Genomic DNA, 18,909 nt, shown 5'->3' with positions numbered 1-18,909 from the left:
GGCACCCAAGGTCCTCACCAGATCTTCCGCCGTGATCAGCATAGGCCCCATCCCCCTCACGCATAAGACTAAATTCTGGAGTGATCATCAGTAGCTTAATGGATTGGCGCCAAGAGATATTTCCCATCTCCTCGCTGAATGTAATGATTAAACCTTATTAATAAATAATAAAGCATCATTTATCCAAATAAAAACACTCTTGTCTAAGAGTCGTTTTCTATGTTATGTTACAATTGGCAAGCACAAGTAGTTCTACACAAAAATGAAGAAGCTCCATGGAGAATGAGTTATTTTGTTTGCGAGTAGTACGTCATGCAAAACCTGGAGGAAGGAAAAGTATATTCTTTGAGATAATTTTGTTTGTCCACACTTTTTTAGACACATGGTCTACATATCAAACAAAATGTTGTCACACCTGTGGTCACACCATTTTTTGTACCACACTTGACACTTGTGGCCTCAATAATTTGTCTAGGTGAGATTTGCCTGTGATACTTGGAAGAAGAGAAGAACAATATGCACAGCCTCTAGGAGTCCAGGTGGTTTGGCACATGATGCACTGATCGAACTGAGACAACTATGATGTCCTTGTAAACACGAAGCCCCTAAAACAAGAGGACTTTTACGGTACCCCTGAGGTAATATGGACCATCCATTTTAGCAAATCGAATGGTTCTGACGTCTTGGTACTCCACTTTGACGCGGTAGAGTACTGACTCAAATTTTCTGGTAAAGTCCTGGAGTACCTCCCACGGAGGATTAAAACACAATTTCTTATAGTTGTTGCCATGCGTAGGGGTAGTGACGTGATAATTTGTTTGTGGGAGGGTGTTTTTGCATTAGGTATCCATTTCATCCCAAATCGTTTTCATTATGTCGATGAACCCTAGGCGTCCTGGCGGTGCAGGGGGAAGAGGAGGACGAGCCGACCGGACGGGGGGACGAGGCGCCGCCCGGCCTTGGTGTGCATCCCCCGGCGGATGCGCACATCTGGAGCCGATTGAGGAGGGGGACGAGCTGACGTGCGGGAGTGGCGTCCACCCCCGGCGGATGAGCACAGGAGGTGCCGACCGGATAGGGAGTGGCGTCGCCGATTGAGGAGGGGGACGAGGAGACGCGCGGCAGTGGCGTCCACCCTCTCTGGCGCCTCCTCGCCCTTCTCCCTGACCTCTCCGCCAACTGAAGAAGGCGACCTACGGCGGCGCTCCGTCTCGTGAGTATCTCCATTAACTTATCACCCCAATTGCTGCCCCCCCCCCCCCCTCCTTTATACTCCATTAGTTTCTCCATCAATTGCCTCTCCTCAGAAAGAAGAAAATGGTAACCTCTCATAAATAATTATCATTCAACATTTTGTGAAAGCTTCTACAAATTTGAAGTTTTATCAATATAATCCCAAGAACCTTGGCAGTAGCACTACCAAAATTTAGGGCTAACCATTTATCATGGGCAACCATAGAATAGTACAGGTGCAAAAAAAAATCTGATTCTTAAACCACCTCTTGAAATTAATGATACTGTCGTATTACAATTGAACTAAAATCTAGCAAAGCTTACTGCTTAAAAGTTTCTCACGAACTAAGACTAATGGCCTAGCATGACAGATGTTTCAACTAAAGTGGTTTGATGTGCCATTAGGCTGATCTAGTCTTCAGCACTCAAACTCCCGGAAACATCTTCTGTCCTCTTTCTTTTTATGCGAGAAGATCGTCGAACAGGCTCCACATCTGCGTCTGTTTTTTTTTTTTGACATCTTTCTTACTTCGTACTTGTTCTTCACATGGTAGAGCATGTCGCAGGGGGAGTTGCTTTCTATGAATGTCTATATCTTTCTGCATATGAGTGAATGGTCAGAATTATAATGAATCCTTGGAAAAAAAATTAGTGCATGTACTAATTGTTGCACTCCTGTGTAAATTTTTTGGATAGTTTTTTTCCCGTCCAGTACTCTATGAACCAAAGCACAAACAGGCCACAAGAGCTCCTGCAAGAAGTAGGAAAATTTTATTAGTATTGCATTTATTTTAGGTTATGAAACTAGATCACACCATGATGATGAATGTACTTACTTATCTTTCTGCTTTGGCAGATTCTTAATAGTAATTCTGTTCCAAAGGTGCACATCATAGTCTGGCCACTTGTGCGAGTTTGAAACTTCTTTCAGAGCTTCTTCTGCCATCCGTAAATACGCAGCTGTACCTTCAAGCTGAAAGTGTTTTATTTAAGTCAGCATTTAATATAACAGAAATGCTCTAGTATCCTTTAGATAACAGGTACTGTAATCTGAACGTGTTTTGGAGTGCATGGTTCAAGACTAAGAAAATCTGCATAAGTACTGATGTAAGATTATGCAAAAAAAAATGGTATTTCAGTATGTAGGTAATTTAACTGTCTATTCAATATAAACTAATTTGCAATATCTTCTAGAATTGTTCAATTGCATTGCAATAACTTTTATATGGTGTGATGTGATTAATCACAGGGCGGCTGTAGTTTATCAATTCGGGAGGACCTTCTCAACAAATATGCTGAAGAGACGCTAAACTACTGCACTGTGGCTTCCAACAGTACTCTGCATGATGCATTGGATTTAACAGCGATCCTTGTGAAGGAGAAGGAACAACAAATTTTACAACTGGAGAACAAACTTGATTTTGCATGCTCACAACTGCACCATTACAAGGAGAAGAACAAAGCTCATAACAGAGCACATGCCAAAATACTTGAAGACGAGATATGCAAATCTAGGAAATATTGTACACTTTTCTGGTTAATGTTTATATTGTACGTAGCTAGAATAATGATGCCCACCATGTAGAGCAACCATCATCGATGGATTATCTTAAGGTGAAATCTTGTCATGCCAGGACCAAAAGATCAGGACTTTGTTACTGAGAATAATGTAAACAGCATATGGAGAATAAAATATTCAAGGAAATATTGTAGGCGCTGGGAGTGTGCAGGTGTGACACACACACTCAGTTTAAGAAGAAATCATAAACAGCGATTCAGTGAAAACGAGAAATGTCTGTCAGGGTTATACCCTCAGTTCCCATAGTGCTGAGAGGTAATAATTTCAACACAGCACAAATAATGTCATGCCAGGACCAAACGAAATCCATCCACCAACCACCTAGTTTACTGTTACAAATAAAAATCTCATCACCAAGTCTACAGAATTTCCATTTGTTGATAACAGAGTAAGAAAGCATCAATTTCGATCCCACAATTTTCATTTGGAGCACAGTAACTTGTAGGCAAAACATTATGTTTGCAGATCATGTTCTTCCAGAAATTTTTGCTTTTGCCGACTTTTCCATGGAGCAACAGGTCAACCTCTACTGTAATACAAAATGAACAAACATAAGTTCACGAACGAGGCCTGATGTTTTACCTAGCAGCAGAAAAATGAAATACTTGTAAATTAACGTGAATACATAATTAATAATTACCCCAGATCAGGAAATTTGCGAATATCGCCATGGTTCAGATTGCCACATTCGCTGCAGCGCCTGGATCTCCTCTTGCGCTTTACAGACTCCCTGATTGTCTCATGAAATGGCTTCATTCTCTTTTTTTTTTTTTTTTGAACTTTGGCTTCATTCTCTTCTTAGATGGAGCACCTTTGGGAACAATTACTTTTGGATCAAGGACTCTCTCCCCACTCCCCAGTAGCACGGGTAGAGGCAGAATAGTGGGAGGGTATATTTCTCCTTAAACTGAGCCCAGATTTCTCAAATTGATAACTGCCCATTCGCATGTACACAATTTTTCTCAAATCTCCAAGCATTGGATTACGCAAGTGACGTATCGTGTTCTGCTCAATATGCCAGCTGCATAACCGATGGTCAGTCATCGCCAAAACTTGCTTAAGAGCTGTCCTCATTGCAGAGTCTCCATCGGTGATCACGGATCTCGAGTGTTTATGACTCATCGCCTCCAGGAAGGTGTGAAGTAGCCACTCGTATGACCTGACAGTCTCATCCGAAACAATACCAACCCCAAAAACAACAGTGCTGCGGTGATGGTTTACCCCAACAAATGGAATAAGGGCACGTGCTGTCAAAAACAACCACATCACCAAATGCGTCATAATCTACTTGAGATTGTGAATCTGCCCAGAATAAATTTCGAAGATGTCCTTCGTCATCCCTCGTGTGTTTGATGAAGAAACGTGTGTTTGAAGAAAAACTCAGCATCTCGCTCTACTTGCATTTTCATGTGGTTCGACACAAATTCAGCATCCCTACCTAAAATTCTTTTCTTCTTGTACCTAGCGAAGAAATTGTAGATGTCTTGTCTAGCAAACCCCAATTTGTCAAACCCACCACATAGCAGCCAGGAGGGTCAGCAGCCAGGAAGCGGCGGCTTCAGATGGCCACCAACGGCAGAACCGGGCGGCGGCAGGCAGTGGAATAGACCAGGGGGGCGGGGCGGTGTGTGTCGCGGGGGCGGCCGCACAGTGCGGGAACGAGGCGGCGGGCTACTGTGGCTCGCCGGGGCTGCGCGATAAAGAGCGGCGGCGGCGGAATCGACCAGTCGCCGGCGGGGAAGTGTGGGTCAAGGGCGGCGCGACGAAAACCCGCGGCGGCGCAGCGGGGGAAGGGGGGCGGGGGTGCGGACGGCGCGGCGCGGCGCGGGGGCGGTGGCAGCGCAGTGATGCGCGCGGCGCGGAGGCGCTGGCAGCGGGGACGGGGCGGTGGCGGCGCAGTGGGGGTGCGGGGATGAGGACGAGGGCGGCGTGCCGGTCTGAATAACTATGAGGATTAAACTGTAAATTGATGCAAAATTTTCTTTTGGCACATATAGAAAATTAAAATTTTAACTAGTCCTACAGCACGGGCGGCTAGATCTGTTTGGTACTCCACCTCCTACTTTTGGAGTACAAGGTACCGTAAAAATTGCCTAACTAGTAGGCTAGTACTAACTCCTAAATCTTCCTCTGAGCTAAGCGGCGGCTCGGTCGCACACCATGCTGCGATCGCTTCTCGCTCGGCCTCACCTTCTCCTCTCCCGTGTCCCTTCCGTGGCTCGGTTGAACGGCGGCGCTGATCAGATCCGGTCACGGAGTTACACTTCGTCGGAGGACGACACCGATCTAGATGAGCCGGAGATCAAGCCTGCTCCTATTTACCGCTACGGCTGCGCATCCCCTGGCCACAGGCGGCAGCATCTGTACGTGGTGTTGGAGGACTGGAAGAAGGGGTTTAGCATCCACAAGTTCGACCTAGATGACGGCTGGGACGTGGGCGGCGACCTTGCCCTGCGACCTCCCGTCCACCGCCAAGAAAAGGCGATGTGGAAGTGGAACCGCTGGAACTTCGCCGCCCTCGGCAGCAAGATTGTCGCCACGGGCTGCCTAAACTACGAGGACGACTTCGCCACCATCGTGTACGACACCAAGACGGCGGGGCTCTCCATTTCCCCTCGTCTCCCGATCGAGCTGCATGGCGCTTGGGAACTAGCCGCTGTCATGGGGAACAGCCTTTATGTGTTCGAGCCCAACATGCACAGCGCGCGGTGGAGAGGCCGCTGTACTGTACCTAGCATGGACCGACCGGAAGCTGCGCCATCGCTTGGTTACCACGAGAGGTGCTGGTCTTGGACCAGTATCCCGACACGGCCTCCCTTCAACATCTCCGGCACCGAGTCGAGCGCACTGCACCCAGATGTAGGAAGGCACGCCATGATCGTGTCTACGGAGCAGTGGGAAAGAAATCCAGCAGGCGGCACCTGGACGCTCAGGGACCTAGTGGAACGACCCCATTTGTATACCAACAGACTACCGTCACTCCACACCTTCTCCTACGACGCCAGGAGCGACGAGTGGAGGCGCCTTGGCGAGTGGGGACTGCCCTTCTATGGCCGCGCCCACTACAACGCCGTGCTTGACGCGTGGGTCGGTCTCCACAAGGGATCCTTCCGCCACGATGGCTACATCTGCGCGTCCGACGTCGTGTCTCCTGACGACGAGAGCCCCGCGCAGCTGAGCTGGAAGCTCTGCGCGGAGAGGCTCTTCGACCCTGCCGCGGAGCGCCACCTCGCCGCCAGCCTCGTGCACACCGGCGACATGAGCTACTGCCTCGTTGAGGTCCTCGAGCTCCAGAGGTTCAGGAGAGAGCGATGTGGGCTCACCGGCAACAAATGCGCAGTCCGCTTGTCTACCTTCCGCCTCCACTACGGCAAGAATGGCGAGCTTACGATGGCCGCGCCCAGGTCCGAACGTTCCTACCGCTTCTCTCGATTTGACCCCAATGAGCGTGTCAAGGTGAATGCGTTCTGGATATGATTAATTGATGCCTTGATAGGCCATACGATGCAACAGAAGATAGCTGGCTCAAGACTCTAGCTGACGATCGATTGTGCTGCTCTTCTCATTCCTTATGTCAAGTTAAGGTGTGCTGCTGCGCTTATATGAGGGATGCTCCGGTGCTCCCCCCTAAGTGAAGTTGAGGGGTCATATTGAGTTTTTTTTTTTTAAGCGTTGGGCTAGACAGAACCCATATCCAGCCCGTGTATACCCATATGTATGGATACGGTATATGTACGTGACGTTAAAAAAAAGGTGATCACGTGAGCAGTTAATTAAGATCTAATCCGCTTAAAATTCGCCGATCGTCGTGCATGTGTCTTCTGTTGCCGCGATCATCGTGAGAAGAAGTTGTACTCCTCCGTCGTCGGAAACCCTAGCGCGAGCACGAGCTGGTGGTGGTAGGGTTGATCTTCCTCTCGGGAGGGATCGATCTGCCGCCGGCGCGCCGGCCGTCTCCGCCGTCGTGCACGTCCCCTTCTGTTGCCGCGATCGTCGTGAGCATTTTACTCCTAGTTGGAACCCTAGCGCGAGCCCGACGCATCAACCGAGCTGGTGGGGGTAGGGTTCCTCTTCCTCCCGGGTGGGATCTGCCGCTGGCGCGCCGGCCGTCTCCGCCGTCGCCGTTGATCGCTCCAACCAGATAAGTGTTGGCGAGCGCGGCTAGGGTTAGGGCCGGCTCCTCTTGCCCTTGAGCGTGGCCTAGCGACTTCTTCCACCTCGGACGCATCGATCGACCCCTGTGGTGGGTGTAGGTTTACTCCGGCCGGCGCATCGATCGATTGGTAGGTACGTACATGATAACTCACCTCTTGTTGGGTCATTTTAACTTGTGAAAGAATTTGATGCGGATGTACTGAATTTGAGATTTTTGTTGTAGCTAGGAAATGGATGAGACGATGTCTGTTGTTTGTGAGGTAGAGAATGTTACTGGAATTGGAGTTCATGGAGATGAGTCAGATAATTCTAGAACGGGGCTTGGTAATGAATCTTTGTCAGGGAGGGAGAATATTTTCGTTGGTTCAAGGTCAGATAATTCCATGAGCTCAGAGCATGGGATGGAAGCAATTATTAATGTAAGTGTATTTGATATATTCAATTTTTTTCATGGAAAGCAAATGCAGAAGGATAAATGTTTTAACATTGTCATGTTATCATTGAATATGTAGATGGACGACATTAACAATGATTATGAGAAAGATATTAGTGATGATGTTGCGTTGGATGAAAACAGCAATGAGGTACATGTAGTGTAATTGTTATTTGATATGCAATGAAATGAGATTACCATTACAAAGTGGGAAACAGTAATGAGGTACATTTACTTGTTGTCTTTAATTTTTGCAGGAAATATTTGGACTTGAAAATGTGTATGACTATTATGGTGAATCCGACGTGGAGAATTGTTTTTATGATGAGTCAGTAGTTGGCAAACATTATGTGGAGGCAAAGCAGTCGAATAGCAAGGAGGTACGTATTGGTTAATTATTTGTGGAAACCAATTTTTTTAAATAGCCACATAAAAAAAATTAGAGTTTGACTGCTATGTTTTTATGTGACGGTCCCATGTTGATGATGGTGATGACGTGAACCTCAGTCAAGCTTGTCAGACAGAGGATACGATAGAGTTGTACATGATGATAAAGGAGATGACTTTTCCTAGTGAAGAAGCTGCATTCGAATTCTACAACAGCTATGCCAACGATAATGGATTCAGCATCAGATTGGATAAGGTCAGATATAGCAAAAAAATTACGAAACATAGGCGTTACAGGCTTTTTTTGTGTTCAAGGGAAGGTGAGCGTGATCCAAAGTTGATGACCGAAGAGGGACATAGCCGGAGGCTCAGACCACTGTCTCGATGCAACTGTGAGGCGCACATGACTGTGAAGCTGAATGAAAAACTTGGTGTCTGGTATGTTGATAGTTTTGATGACAAGCACAGTCATACGTTAGCAAGAGCGGATGAAACACCTTTTCTTTGGTCGCATAGAAAAATCAGAGATCATCAGAAGGCTGAGATCTTAGCTATGGGAGCTGCAGGTATTAGGAAGCACACCATAATGGATTCCATGATTAGCAGAAGTGGATGGTATGGCAGCGTTGGGTACGTCCGACGGGATCTGTACAACCTTTGCGGCAAGGAAAAGAGGAAACTACTTGCGAAGGGTGATGCTGCCACGACCATAGGCATTATGATCAGCAGAAAGGAGAAGGACCCAAGTTTTTATTTCGACTATGACTTGGATGAAGAAGGACGGCTGAAGAGAATGTTCTGGTGTGACTCGCAGTCTGTACAGGACTATGAGGACTATGGAGATGTGCTTGTGTTTGACAGCACGTACAAGATGAATCGCTATCGTATGCCATTCATACCTTTTGTTGGTCTGAACAATCACCGTAGGACTACGGTTTTTGGTTGTGCCATAGTTTCAGATGAGAAAGAAGAAACTTATGTGTGGTTGCTGCAAACATTTCTGAAGGCAATGTGTCGAAGAAGCCTTTGAGTGTAATTACGGACGCCGACTCGGCGATGATTAGGGCAATCTGGAGTGTATTTTTCGATGTCTGGCACCGCATATGTACTTGGCATGTTGAAAAAAATATGAAGATCCATCTCAGTCACAAGTCGTTGGGCAAGTTTCGGTCTATGTTATACTATAGCACGTCCATAGCCGAATTTGAGCAGAGATGGCAGGCTTTTTTAAAAGATGGAAGACGAGAGAACACGGAAATTTGGTTGAGGAGGATGTACAGGAAGAGGCACCTGTGGGCTGCAGCTTTTCTGACAGAGGGTTTTTGGCTTGGTATGAAGAGCAACCAGCGGAGTGAAAGTCTGAATTCCTGCCTTCACCTGCACCTTGATGGAGAAATGACTTTGGTGGACATGATATTGCACTATGAGAATTGCATTACCCGCATCCGTGAGAACGAGGCGCATGATGACTGCACGGCCTCACAGACATTACCTGTGCCCGTAATAAGCTGCGAGGATCCGGAGGTATTTGCTACCCACGTGTTTACGCCGGCAAACTTCTATATATTGCAGCTAGATTTGAGGTCGGTTGGCGGCATAGTGACTTTGGAAAGAAAGCTGGGATGTGGGTCCGAAACTTTTGTCGTGGCATGGCATAATAAACCAAAGAGGCGAGTTCACCGTGGAATATACACCGGGAAATCCTAAAGAAACTATAAAGTGCAGCTGCAGGAGAATGATTCGAAAAGGACTCCCTTGCAAACATATATTCCATGTTCTATGTGTTCTGCAAATATCTGAAATTCCAAAGTGTTGTGTTCTTCGTCGGTTATCAAAAGACGCAAGAAATGGACTGCCTGCTAGACGAACGAGTGATATGTTTGGAGTAGGTTGGTCAGGTACAGCGGATAGAATTGAATATAGCAAGGTCAGTGTGTTATCCTCGCAAGCTATGCATGCAGCATGCAAACACCCAACACTTTGGGCTCGATTATCGGACAGGTTTAAAGGACGTGATAGCAAAGGCGATTGAGTACGACAAGGAGGGTACGGTGGGTGCTGTTCCGATTTGTCTAAGCTCATTAGCAGTTGAACATGTGGAGGACCGAGAAGGAAACATGGTTAAGGTCCAGGATCCTATTAAAGTATCGAGCAAAGGTACACATAATTCAGATGATGACAACCGTCCCAAGTCTAAAAATGGAAGACCTCTATCGTACGACGAGCACAAAATTAAGTGCGGGGCTTGCAAAGAGCCAGGTCACAACCGACGCAGCAAGAAATGCAAACTTAACAACAAGTGAGTGCCTATAAGCTGTCCTACTTACATAATTCAACAGAAGTAGCATTTTATAATTAGCATGTAATTTCCAATCCAGGTAGTACAAGAACTGTTACCATTATATATGTACTGGCGGCATCAGCAATGGACTCATGCATCATCTTATGTTGAATGGCAACTCTTATAGCTTGTACACGAAGATTTTTCCATGTTAAGTTGCATTTAATAGTGGCCTAAGTAGTGAGCATGCATATCTGTACACTGCGATAAAATCAATAGCTTTTCAGGTCTACATGTAACTACAATCAGCACTACTAATTAATTATGCACGTAAACAGTTAACGTGGCCAGCTGAAGTTTTTGAAATATTTTTAAGGTTTAGCCATTATTCATTAAATAAAACAGAAATGACAAATAAACATTAATTCAGCAAATGTTTCATCATTATCTCGTGGGTTGGGCTCTGGGGACAGGCTTTTGGGTTGGGTTTTTTTGTGACTGCGTGTTTACTGGGCTTTTTTACCGGTGGGCCTTGTCTTTCATTTTGTTGGGCCGTTCATATTTAACTCTGCTTCAAGCCTCCCATTCCTGGACCGGTCGGTTCTTCTCCATCCCCTCGTGTCGACTGTTCTTCTCCTCTCCTGGTCAACGTCGGAGCTTGTGGAGGTGGCCGTCTGAACCGGCGGTTGCAGAGAAGGGAACAAGGTAAATCCAAGCAGATCTGACGGTTTTAGTACTCGATCTAGTGACTGTGACGCTTTTCATCAATTCCTTGTCAGAGGAAGCCCTCTTTTTTCTTTCCTTTTCTATCCACCACCCAGATCTGGAAGTCCTTCTTTTGTATGTGCACGTGCTGTGCGGTCCTACTGGTGGGATCACCATGCATGTAAAAACCAACCTACAAAGAGCAATTAAAAAAGGGTGGGGCACACCACCATGCACAAGTGTGCCAAATATTGGCCCTATCCAAGGTGGTTGGATATGTTTTAGGCCATGGTAGACCCATTTTGACCCTAAAACCCTTGTATCGGCACCTCCCAACCATGGGATCACCATGAATGCAAAAACCAACCTACAAATAGCAATTAAAAAAGGGTGGGGGCACACCACCATGCACAATGTGCCAAATATTGGCCCTATCCAAGGTGGTTGGGTATGTTTTAGGCCATGGTAGACCCATTTTGACCCTAAAACCCTAGTATCGGCACCTCCCAACCATGGGATCACCATGAATGTAAAAACCAACCTAGAAAGAGAAATTAAAAAGGGTGGGGCACACCACCATGCACAAGTGTGCCAAATATTGGCCCCATCCAAGGTGGTTGGGTATGTTTTAGGCCATGGTAGACCCATTTTGACCCTAAAACCCTAGTATCGGCACCTCCCAACCATGGGATCACCATGAATGAAAAAACCAACCTACAAAGAGCAATTAAAAAAGGGTGGGGCACACCACCATGCACAAGTGTGCCAAATATTGGCCCCATCCAAGGTGGTTGGATATGTTTTAGGCCATGGTAGACCCATTTTGACCCTAAAACCCTAGTATCGGCACCTCCCAACCATGGGATCACCATGAATGTAAAAACCAACCTACAAAGAGCAATTAAAAAAGGGTGGGGCACACCATCATGTACAAGTGTGCCAAATATTGGCCCCATCCAAGGTGGTTGGGTATGTTTTAGGCCATGGTAGACCCATTTTGACCCTAAAACCCTAGTATCGGCACCTCCCAACCATGGGATCACCATGCATGTAAAAACCAACCTACAAAGAGAAATTAAAAAAGGGTGGGGCACACCACCATGCACAAGTGTGCCAAATATTGGCCCTATCCAAGGTGGTTGGGTATGTTTTAGGCCATGGTAGACCCATTTTGACCCTAAAACCCTAGTATCGGCACCTCCCAACCATGGGATCACCATGAATGTAAAAACCAACCTAGAAAGAGCAATTAAAAAAGGGTGGGGCACACCACCATGCACAAGTGTGCCAAATATTGGCCCCATCCAAGGTGGTTGGGTATGTTTTAGGCCATGGTACACCCATTTTGACCCTAAAACCCTTGTATCGGCACCTCCCAACCATGGGATCACCATGAATGTAAAAACCAACCTAGAAAGAGCAATTAAAAAAGGGTGGGGCACACCACCATGCACAAGTGTGCCAAATATTGGCCCTATCCAAGGTGGTTGGGTATGTTTTAGGCCATGGTAGACCCATTTTGACCCTAAAACCCTAGTATCGGCACCTCCCAACCATGGGATCACCATGAATGTAAAAACCAACCTAGAAAGAGCAATTAAAAAAGGGTGGGGCACACCACCATGCACAAGTGTGCCAAATATTGGCCCCATACAAGGTGGTTGGGTATGTTTTAGGCCATGGTACACCCATTTTGATCCTAAAACCCTAGTATCGGCACCTCCCAACCATGGGATCACCATGAATGTAAAAACCAACCTAGAAAGAACAATTAAAAAAGGGTGGGGCACACCACCATGCACAAGTGTGCCAAATATTGGCCCCATCCAAGGTGGTTGGGTATGTTTTAGGCCATGGTAGACCCATTTTGACCCTAAAACCCTAGTATCGGCACCTCCCAACCATGGGATCACCATGAATGCAAAAACCAACCTACAAAGAGAAATTAAAAAAGGGTGGGGCACACCACCATGCACAAGTGTGCCAAATATTGGCCCCATCCAAGGTGGTTGGATATGTTTTAGGCCATGGTAGACCCATTTTGACCCTAAAACCCTAGTATCGGCACCTCCCAACCATGGGATCACCATGCATGTAAAAACCAACCTAGAAAGAGCAATTAAAAAATGGTGGGGCACACCACCATGCACAAGTGTGCCAAATATTGGCCCCATCCAAGGTGGTTGGGTATGTTTTAGGCCATGGTACACCCATTTTGATCCTAAAACCCTAGTATCGGCACCTCCCAACCATGGGATCACCATGAATGTAAAAACCAACCTAGAAAGAGCAATTAAAAAAGGGTGGGGCACACCACCATGCACAAGTGTGCCAAATATTGGCCCTATCCAAGGTGGTTGGGTATGTTTTAGGCCATGGTAGACCCATTTTGACCCTAAAACCCTAGTATCGGCACCTCCCAACCATGGGATCACCATGCATGTAAAAACCAACCTACAAAGAGCAATTAAAAAAGGGTGGGCACACCACCATGCACAAGTGTGCCAAATATTAGCCCTATCCAAGGTGGTTGGGTATGTTTTAGGCCATGGTAGACCCATTTTGACCCTAAAACCCTAGTATCGGCACCTCCCAACCATGGGATCACCATGCATGTAAAAACCAACCTACAAAGAGCAATTAAAAAAGGGTGGGGCACACCACCATGCACAAGTGTGCCAAATATTGGCCCTATCCAAGGTGGTTGGATATGTTTTAGGCCATGGCAGACCCATTTTGACCCTAAAACCCTAGTATCGGCACCTCCCAACCATGGGATCACCATGCATGTAAAAACCAACCTACAAAGAGCAATTAAAAAAGGGTGGGGCACACCACCATGCACAAGTGTGCCAAATATTGGCCCCATCCAAGGTGGTTGGATATGTTTTAGGCCATGGTAGACCCATTTTGACCCTAAAACCCAAGTATCGGCACCTCCCAACCATGGGATCACCATGCATGTAAAAACCAACCTAGAAAGAGCAATCAAAAAAGGGTGGGGCACACCACCATGCACAAGTGTGCCAAATATTGGCCCCATCCAAGGTGGTTGGATATGTTTTAGGCCATGGTAGACCCATTTTGACCCTAAAACCCTAGTATCGGCACCTCCCAACCATGGAGCATCCATTAGTAATTCAAAAATATTCAAAATGAAAAAAATCGTCACATTCCATGTTTTCTTGTGTTACATACAATGTGATAAAAATTTGAGGTGATTTGGAGGAGGTCGAAAAATCACTATACTTTCAAGTATATATTTTGATAAAGGACAATTCTAAAACAAATTAATGAAAACATACAAGGTTGGGTTGATCTCGCCAACCTTCAATGCATCTTTTGTACATTTTCTGTATATGAACTTTTTACAAATTCGATTTTTTAAATTCACATATGAAATATCAGATACAAATAACATATGAAATTGCTACTCTGTTTTATTCTCATGACATTGGTGGTTGCTATTCTCATCACATAGTGGCTTGCTATTCATTCATGTAACTTATCTACTATGTTTTTTAAACTATTGAATACATTATGACAGAGATCAAATTGGTACATAACTCAATATTACTTGAACTATCAAATTTTCAAACAAGCAAAATTTTAGAATTACCATTTCCTTGCAAACAAGATAATATTTATGGACTACCATTTTTCCAACAGAACATGGATGGTAGATAAAAAGGCTGACAATACTTTGTAGCCATCCATAACTTCACTTATCTTATAACAAAGTGAAGAACCAGCAAAAGCAAACACAGTGTGCTACATACCATCTAGCACACTGGTACAGTGCATACATAGCTACCATAGCTAAAGTTCACATGCCTAGCAAGTCCATACATAGTTACCGCACCATAACAGAAGGTGCACACATAAACTAGCAGTTCTTAATAACATACATTACTTAACATCATCATATCTACTGATGATGTACTTCTTCACTAACTTTTTCAGGCATTCAGTCAATCCCGACCATAGTACTCCGAGTACTTTCCTCGGGGCAGCATGGTTCGCCTTGTCGCGGAGATCCTTCGGGTGCACCTCCTTCACATGGCTAACAAGTCCTTCACGCATACCATCCCTAGGAACCTGCTTGGAGGGATGGAACTTGCAGTAGTACCTCCCATCAGGTTTCATGTAAGCACTGATTCCCTCAGCCCAGATCTTCTCCTCCACCTTCTTCTCATATGACAGCACATTTTACTTGCTGACTTTATTATCAGATGAAGCATCTGAGTTGTACTGCAAAACAACAATGTCACAATCATATGTCACAACTATTGTACATCAATGAGTTCAATAAACTTGTCAACCATGCACAATCAATATTTGAGAATGCTCTCTTACCGACACGGCGTCCCCGGACTCGACCTCGCAGGAAATGTAGGAGTGGCCAGAGTCCTCCGAGTCATCAAACTCCTCAGACTTCCTCTTGCGGACAGAGGAGGTCTCACCAAGCTGATGGAATATATACAGATTATTATGTCAATCTAAATTGCAATCATAGCAGCATAACACATATACTACAAATCCTTATTGCAATCATTACAATAACAGGCCAGTAACATTATATTTCTCCTACTATGTTAAGGTGAAACATAATTCTGTCAACCTATCATTAATACTGATCTTAATATCATAGAGTAATCATAGTCAATATTATGTTTCACCTTACCATAATGTTGCTCTTAATAATAAATTTCATAGAGGAAATAGAGTCCAGATTCTATAGCAATCATTACTACATTATAGGTGCTTCAAAGAAATGTAGCACATTCTAATTTACAACTATACTTTCAAAACATGACAACTATACCTTACTATACAAAGCATGTTAAATATTACTACATAAAGCATGTTTAATACAGGTGGAATTAATAGATTACAACACATTCTGAAAAGGGAAATATCTTATGCACAAATGGGAATGCCCCTGGAACAGCAGTACCATAATAATAAGCAATAATTATCACCATAAGATGTGAACTTAGCAGCATTTAGGGGTTTTTAGCTTCTAACACCCAGAGGTGGAGGTCGTGCCAAATCATACCATTTCAAATAATAGGTACACATGCTATTATTCATACTGTGGTGATGTACAATTATAGTAACTACATATTTTCCCATAGCAGGTAACAAATTATTATGTCAATGTTGTTGTCATCATAGCAAGATAACACTCCTGGAGCACAACAGCATTACCATAGATTTACAAATCAATGTGAATCCCTAAAGCAATTATGCAATCATGTAATAAAAAACATACTAATGAAGCTCTGTAGCAAACAATTGATGCTACTACTAACAAATAAATTGTGCACACAGTAATCAAACCAGATAAATTGTACACACGGTATATAAATTGGGGTCACATGACAATAAAACCCCCCTTAACTACGAATGCACACGGATGTCAAACCAGATTTAAAAACCCCTTGCCAACATACACAAACCACAGGACAGTCTGCTAGATCCATTTGGTCCACAGTAAGCCCTAATCACAAATCATATGATTCGTCTATTCTTCGGTTTCATCTAACCCTAATCACCATTAAATAAGGGCAAATAAGCTGAGGAGTTGAGAGGATGGCACATACTAGAGGGTCTTCCACCGTTGGCTGCGCATTCAGATCTGGCACGATCTCGCCGCCGAATCCGTGCTCCTGCTCATCCGCCGCCGTCAGCACCAAGCCTCCGCCCGACGCGGCCGCACCACGACGGCTGCATCCACCCGGCACCACATCTGCCTCCGCCACGCCGGTGTTCTTGACCAAGGCAGCGGCGGCCTCCCTCGCGGTGGAGCTGCTACCCTCCATCGGCCTCCGATTCGACGGAAATCCGCGGAGAAGAAGGGATTAAAGAAGAGAACTGGCAGTGGAGAGGGAGTGGAGAAGACGAAGTGGCCGAGGAAGAGGGTTTTCTCCGTACCTGATTTGGGGGGGAAATGGTGGGGCGAGGGAGGCGGAGCAGCCGACGAAGGTTTTATATGTCCCTTCCGCTTCGGTACACGCACGTGACTACGCCACGTACACGACGGTTCACGAGAATACGTACAACACGGTCGCGGGCCATACGGGCCTGTACGGGGCTTTTACGTATCGCGTCGAAACGTGAAATTACAAAACTAACCCTGAATCCGAACAGGTATCGCGCGATCTCAACCGTTCATGTGTTTTGACGATTCCACTTTTCCTCTGGGGGGGAGCACCGGAGCAGAAGCGCGCTTATATATATGCACTTAATATTGTCTATGTTCTTGCTAAGCGGAATTCTTAGCCACTAATTAAGTTCCAGTTTTTCTTTTCTTTTCTTTTGATACGACTGCTGCATTTCAGTAAGTATAAAAGTAGTGACCTTCATGAAAAGGTGATTTCCTATTGGCTCCGAATTTTACATAAATAAATCTCTAATATATTTATGAAAATTAAACTAGTCCCCCCATTTTGAACGAATAAGGTCCATTTTTTTTCCAACAGTCAAGCATAGTTGAGCAAACTTTTAGAAAAAAACTATGAACAAAGTATAATTTTTATATATATATATATCATATAAAATACATTTCATGATGTATTGAACGATACTGATTTTGTATTGTACATGTTGAATAGTTTATCCTAAGCATATTGGCCAAAGTTTACATAGTTTGACTTTTACATAAAAACAGTTTATCCAATAAACACTTAAGACAAATTGTCAAAAGATAATTAGACTATGGCATCCTTGCCGAGATAAAACTATCCAAGTGTAAGTTGCAAAGACTTAATCTACTTCTATGGCCACGGGTGGCTGATGTCTTGGTGACATCCTTGCACGTGTTGGTGGAAAGATCATAGATTCGTACGACCTCTGCTGGTGTGTGATAAGAAGAACATCGGAAGAGCAGCTTTCCTCCATCAGGCGTCATCCCCAAAGGCATATACAAATAGGTTTTTGGAACCATCGGTATTGTGTAAGTCTTGACCCAGTTGTCAGAATCAGTCAGAAGCCATATGTTGGTGACTCGGGCCTCTGCCTGGGCTATGCAAATGGACCCCTTGAGCTCGGCTATACCGACCGCCGTTGTTGTTTTCATCCATAATTGGTGACCGACTACTTTTTCTGGGCCTTCAATTGTCTTCTTCCAATGCTCGCTCTCAAGGTCAAAGCAATGTATGATGTTAAGGTCTATGTCGTGTGACGCCAAGACGTGCAGGATACCATTCGCAACAGCCACACAATTCCAGCCATACCGGACACGGGTTGGCGGCGGCGGTGCATCTGTCCACCCGACCCCATCTCTCACATTAAGGACCTGGCAGCTCTTGCTGTCGACGAAGCATACCAGCTTGTACTCACCGGATGGGATAGCGCGGCCGAAGCCAAAGGTTAATGTGGGGTTTCTGCCAATGTCCCTCCACAAATAGGGCGGACTTGGTGACACCCTGAACCTGGAGCGGGTCCAGAGCACTTCTCCGGTGGTTGGGTCGACCACGCACGCGCCGGAATGACCGTCTCGAACGCAGATTAGGTCGTTCAGGCTTGGACCGATGATTTTCCTCGATCTACCTCCATCGTTGATCTTGATCTTGCGCACAAGATTGCCATCCGTGTCCAAAAGCCGAAGGTCGGCGCCTAGTTTGCTAGGTTCTGCGTGGAAGGAGAAAACGGCAACGAGAGGCTCAGCGTGGCGGGGCCTGTGCGCGGCCAGAAAGTCGGGCTTGGAGATGAGGGTGCACCAATCGCTGGAGACGCACCGGAGTCGGCACGCAGACTTCACCGGCACTCTGGAGAGGATGTCGAAGAGTATGTCATTCGAGACATTGCCCAATGTCGATGGTGTATGTGTGCTGCTTGTTGAGCGGGCTGCAGTAGAGGATGTAGAAGCGCGGCAGCGTTTTGGCGAGGGTGCAATGGGTGATCGTGGAGGCGTCATGGTGGTTTGCAGCACGCTCGGCGGAGGCGTAGTCTGGTGGAGACGACGCGACGAGGAGGCTACAGGTTGTGCCGTCGAGAGGTTAGGCTTAGATGCGGTAATAAATAGCAGGTTACATAGAGATGGAGACTGACCCGTAATCGGATTGACCTGAGCTGATACCTACCAATCGCTAACGGTATCGTGCTGGATTTGGACTCCCTTTAGCAGTCCTG

At 45.7% G+C, this 18,909-nt stretch overlaps 1 long non-coding RNA gene across 1 annotated transcript; it reads left to right on the top strand.

Moving 5' to 3' along the window:
* The first annotated feature begins 673 nt into the window (after positions 1-673).
* Positions 674-2,945, top strand: LOC124707155. The gene is made up of 2 exons (XR_007004754.1): positions 674-1,213; positions 2,483-2,945. It is a non-coding gene; the product is annotated as an uncharacterized LOC124707155 (long non-coding RNA).
* The last annotated feature ends 15,964 nt before the right edge of the window (positions 2,946-18,909 follow it).

Source organism: Lolium rigidum, chromosome 4, assembly GCF_022539505.1.
Source record: "Lolium rigidum isolate FL_2022 chromosome 4, APGP_CSIRO_Lrig_0.1, whole genome shotgun sequence".
In the NCBI taxonomy this organism is placed as follows: Eukaryota; Viridiplantae; Streptophyta; class Magnoliopsida; order Poales; family Poaceae; genus Lolium; species Lolium rigidum.
The sequence above is the reverse complement of the archived record's forward strand: the minus strand, read 5'-3'. Positions and strand labels throughout refer to the sequence as shown.